The sequence below is a fragment of the Zophobas morio genome, unplaced genomic scaffold (genome assembly GCF_036711695.1).
Source record: "Zophobas morio isolate AGI-343-1 ecotype UQ-CSIRO unplaced genomic scaffold, CSIRO_AGI_Zmor_V1 ptg000030l, whole genome shotgun sequence".
NCBI classification, from domain to species: Eukaryota; Metazoa; Arthropoda; class Insecta; order Coleoptera; family Tenebrionidae; genus Zophobas; species Zophobas morio.
The window spans coordinates 3,244,731-3,250,730 of record NW_026972135.1 but is presented as its reverse complement, the minus strand read 5'-3'; positions in this window follow the sequence as shown (position 1 = coordinate 3,250,730).

The following is a 6,000-nucleotide window of genomic DNA, read 5'->3' as shown; positions in this document are numbered from 1 at the left end:
AAATCTAAAAAACGTAAAATTCAAAAAGCTAAAATTTAAAAACCGAATAACGAAAAATCGAGAAATTAAAAAAATCAAAAGATCAAGAAATCGTGGAGTCGAAAAGTCGAACAATTGAGAAACCGAAATAGGCCAAAATCTAATAATCGAAAAGTTAAAAATTTAACAATTTATACATTGAGAAATTGACAATCAAAATATCGAAAAATCCGAATCTCGATAAATCGAGAAATCAAAAAATTCGAAAAATTGAAAAATTGAGAGATTAAAACATCAAAAGAACGAGAAATCGAAAAGTGATGAAGTCGAAAAATCTAAAAATAGAGAAATCGACAAACAAAAAGTTAAAAGTTGAAAAATTGGAAAAGCGAAAAAATCAAAAAACGAAAAAATGGAAAACTGGAAAAACTGAGAAACCGAAATAGGTCAACATGAAAATTGAAAAACTGATAAATCGAAAACCAGAACAATCAAACCTCGATAAATTGGGAATGAAATATTAACAAATCGAAAAATTGAAAAACAGAACATCTAAAACCAGGAAGTCGAAAAATCGAAAGATTAAGAAATATTGAAAAATTAAAATATCAAAATCTAAAATTTAAAAATCCAAAAATTGAAAAATCGAAAAAGTAAAAAGGTAGACACATCGAAAAATCCAGAAGTAAAAAATAGAAAAGCCGAGGAATTCAAATATTGAAAAATCCTAAAACTGAAATATCTAAAAACTGAAAAATCGAAAAATCAAAAAAGTGTAGTCGAAAAATAGAAACCTTAAAAATCGAAAAATTGAAAAATCAAAAACCTGAAAATCAGAAAATTAAAGAATTGAAGAACAGGAAAATCGAAACACTCGAAGGTCAAGAAATGGGAAAATCAAAACATCGATTAATTGAAAAATCGAAAAATTGAGAGTTTATAAAAGTCAAATTTGAAAAATTGAAAAATCGAAAATTTGACAAAATGACAATTGAAAAACAGAAAATCGAAAACCGGGAAGTCGAAAAATCAAAAGATTAAGAAATCGAAACATTTGAAAAATTCGAAAATTTGGAAAAATTGAAATATAGAAGAACTGTAAATTGAAAGAAAAACTAAAAATGGGGAACTAAATCGGGAAATCAAAACATTGAAAAATCGAAAAATTTAAAACGACAATTGAAAACAGAAAATCTAAAACCGGAAAGTCAAAAAATCGAAAGATTAAGCAATCGAAACATTGAAAAATCGAAAAAGTAAAAAAATCGACACATCGAAAACTCTAGAAGTCAAAAATCGAAAAGTCGAAGAATCAAAATATTGAAAAATCCCAAAACTGAAATATCGAAAAACTGAAAAACGAAAGGAAAACTGAAAAATGAAAAACCTGAAAAATCCAAACACTGAGAACCTAAAAAGTCGTAAAATTGAGCAATAGAAAAATCCAAAAAGTGAAGTCGAAAAATTGAAACCTTAAAAAAATTAAAAAATAAAAAACCAAAAACCTAAAAGAATTGAAGAACAGGAATATCGAAACCCTCGAAAATCAAGAAATGGGAAAATCAAAACATCGATTAATTGAAAAATCGAAAATTTGAAAAAACGACAATTGAAAAACAGAAAATCTAAAACCGGGAAGTCGAAAAATCGATTGATTAAGAAATCAAAACATTTGAAAAATTCGAAAACTTGAAAAACTGAAATATCGAAGAACTGAAATGAAAAATCGAGAAATCGAAAAATCTAAAATTTTAAATATTGAAAAATTAAATTATCAAAAAACTGAAAAATCGAAAAATTAAGAAATTGAAGAACAGGAATATCGAAACACTCGAAGGTCAAGAAATGGGAAAATCAAAACATCGATTAATTGAAAAATCGAAAAATTGAGAGTTTATAAATGTCAAATTAGAAAAATTAGAAAATCGAAAATTTGACAAAATGACAATTGAAAAACAGAAAATCTAAAACCGGGAAGTCGAAAAATCAAAAGATTAATAATAATAATAATAATAATAATAATATTTATTAACCACATTACTATAATACATAAACAGTTTGTGGCAGGTCAAACTGGTAATTTAGACGACTTACATAATATATACAATAATATATAGTAATGACAGGACAATACATACGATGATACGACTGTACATACAGTTCACAAAACATTTAATTAAAATACAACAAATATTCTTCGGTAGAGTAGAAACAATATTTTAAAATAAATTTTTTAACAGCAATCTTAAATTTAGAGGTAGTCATTATTTTCCAGTCCTCAGGTAATACGTTATAGAGTTTTAGATTCAGAGAATTTCTTACACTTTTTGTCATCAAATATTTAGGCTGACGGAGCCAATTTGCTTGTCTGGTATTATATGTATGATAATCCGAGTTTGTAGCAATTTCATCTTTACTCTTATGCACGATTATAACACAATTATAGATATAAAGTGAAGGCAGTGGCATGATATGTAGTTGTTGAAAAAGGGGTTGACAATGTTCCCTGTTTCCTACTCCCATTATTATCCGTATTGCTTGTTTTTGAAGTGTAAATAGTTTTTTGGTATGTGAGCTATTTCCCCAGGAGGCTATAGCATAATTTAAGTGTGACTGGAAACATGAGAAATAGACCATTCTCATGGCGTAATGAGGAAGTTTGATTTTTAGTCGCCGAAGTAGAAATAATGACTTTGCTAACTTTTTTGATAAGCTCTCAATATGCGGTAGCCACGTTAGAGAGTCGTTAAGAATTACGCCTAGAAATTTGACGTGATTGTTCTGTAGGTACTTTCTGTTTGCTGGAAAAATGATGTTATTTGTTTTGTCGTTATTTATAGTTAACTTATTAGCATAAAACCAGCAAGATGCTGACATTTCATTTATTTTAGCCTTATTTTTAGCGATGTCGATATTGATGTCAGTCGAAATGAGAGTAGTGTCATCCGCATATAAAATGTGTTTCGTCAAATTAGAGTGCACAGGTAGATCATTTACATACAAAATAAAAATCAGGGGACCTAGGACCGATCCCTGTGGGACACCAAATTTTACCTCACGCAAACCAGATTGCATGTTCTGATACATAACCTGTTGTTTTCTATTCATTAGATAAGATCGAAAAAGTTCATATGCTATACCTCGAACTCCATAAAATTCCATTTTGAATAATAGAATGGGATGTGATACACAGTCAAACGCCTTACTGAGATCAAGCAAAGTCAGCGCTGTATGAATGCCATTTTCTTGGTTGGTGATGATTTCTTTCATAGTGTGCGCAATTGCGGCATTCGTTGACCTGTTAGATCTAAAACCAAATTGAGCTTCATTCAATAAATTGTATTTCTCAAGAAAATTAACCAATCTTTCATAAAGTATATATTCGAATATTTTGCCTAATACTGGGATGATTGAAATTGGGCGATAATTGTCTGGTGAGTTAAAGTTGCCCTTTTTAAAGATTGGTACTACTTTAGATACTTTAAATTTGTCGGGAAAATTTCCTGCTGCGAGGCACTTATTAATGAGTTCAGATAGAGGTGCAGCTATAATATTTACTGTATGTTTTATTATAGTATTGCTAAGGCTGTAGACGTCATAGCTACTGCTATTTTTAAGTGACATGATTATTCTCTTAACTTCATGTTCCGTAGTTGGTTTAAGATAAAGGGAATTAGATGATCGCTGGAGTTTTCCCAAATATTTTTTATAACTTAAACTACTATCCGTAAACGTCTTGGACAAATTTTCGGCGACTGAGGTAAAGTAACGGTTGAATTCTTCACAGTCAATGTCAGATTTGCTATTGTTTTTATAAGAGTTACATTCAATATTTATTAACTGCCATGCAGCTTTAGTGGTATTACTGGCATTGCTTATGTAAGCGTGATAAGAATTAGCTTTTTTTGTCTTTATTAGGTCTTTGTATAATTGTAATTTTTGTTTGTAGACTTCGAATAGAAATAATTGCTTGGTACTATTATAAACTATTTTTATCGCCATTAGATTGTCTCGCATTCTCCAGAGTTCATCATCAAACCAACTAGTTATTTGTTTATTAGCATTGCGAATGTGTTTGAAAGGGAAAAATTCAGTCGCTGTTAATTGCAAGATCTCAGTAAGGCGCTCGGCGCATGAATTAGTGTTACAGTCATTATCTTTAATAAAACTCCAGTCAACTTTTTTTAGACATTCAAGAAATTTCGATACTCTGTGTGAATCAATAAGGCGGATAATCCTGGGTGTAATACTAGGTTTAATACAATCGTTTTGAAGTAAAAGGTATTGACCAAGATGATCAGCAATACATGCTTCTAAAACACCAGCCACGCAATTGTTTGTATCTATGTTAGATATTATGTTGTCTATGCAACTCGGATTATTTGAAGTTAATCGTGTATCGCTTTTAATTAAAATTTGAAGGCCATAGGATGTGAAGAGATTCTCTAAATCTAAGACTATTCGCGTCTGCACTTTGAAATTGATGTTAAAATCCCCAGTTAGTATAATTGAATCACATATGTGTGTACAGTACGATAAGACCTCTTTCAGTTTATGAAAAAAATTAATTTCAGAGCTTTTACCCGACCTATATAGAACGATAATTACAATTTTACGAGAAGGCAAGTAGACTGCACAAAATTCACCCTCAAGATCTGTACAGAAAATACTTAAATCAATAACTTTGTATGTTACATTTTGTCTTATGAATATTGCAGTCCCCCCATGTTCGCGTTGATTTCTACAGTAGTAACTTGCTAATAAATTTTTCCCTAAATTGATTGATTTCAGGCAATTTTCAGTTAGCCAATGTTCTGAAATACATAAAATATCGCAGTCATATTTTTCTAGAAATAGCAACAGCTTTTCAACCTTATTGGAAAGACTTTGAACGTTTATATGAAACAAGCTAAACCTATTAGTAAAATGTTCACTTAAGGATACATTCTTTTCCGGTTGCGGATTGTTCCGGTCCTCTGGCTTCTTCGTCTGCTTTTCGAAAAAAAATTCTAGGGGTAAAAAACTTTTTAACGACGACATCTTCAGGCCAGAATTCAGGATAATTTACTTCATTAAGATTGGAATTATTCACAGTTATTTTAAAAGCTCGGCTTTGAGCATTGGGGCGCATGGGGAGATCTTCTACAACTAAGAAAAGATTAGGTAACTTCTCTTTAACATACTCAGTTACCGCATTTTTTGTGGTTTTTGGATTAATATTCCCTACATACAGATGGCTTCTTTTGGCAACTGCTGCAAAAGTATCGTTGTTGGCGCCAATGGGAATCGGCGTGACAGGGGCTGTTCCAAAGACACGGTTTTTTCGTTTTGCTGGAGATCTTCGTGGCTGACGATTCTTCTTGCATTTTCGCATTTGTTCGTAGTCGAAATTGACGTTCTTCGTATTTTTCAGTAGTACTTTGCAAAGTTGTTGTTGTTGTTGTAGTTGGCGTTTTTGTGTTGTTTTCCTTCACGACAAGTTTTTGGCTTATCGTACGTTTCTTGTCAGTGGCGATAACATTCTTATCGTTGTCCATGGTCAAGAGGTTGTTAGCCTGCGTTTCTTTCAAATCACGAAGTTGATCTTCAAGATATTTAACTTTTCTATTCAACTCTCCAATTAAGGTTTTCTGCTGTTCGATTGCGAAATCCTTTTGTTTGATTATATAGCGAAAGATGCTTTCACAGGACTTATTAGGTGCAATGTCAGTTACTGCATCCCAGAATTCCTGTTCGTTATGTTGTTCCTCTTCGCAGCAATTAATATTTGCCTCATCAATCTCGTTGATTCCTTTGTAGCTTTTGTAACAGCTTAGATGGAAGGTACTTTCACATTTTGGGCACTTTATTACAGAATTCACTGCACATTTGCCACATTTCTTGCAGAGCGCGCTGATTTTGCTGCCGGTACGCGTCATGGTTACTACTCTACTATTAAGAAATCGAAACATTTGAAAAATTCGAAGACTTGGAAAAATTGAAATATAGAAGAACTGAAATGAAAAATTGAGAAAGCTAAAA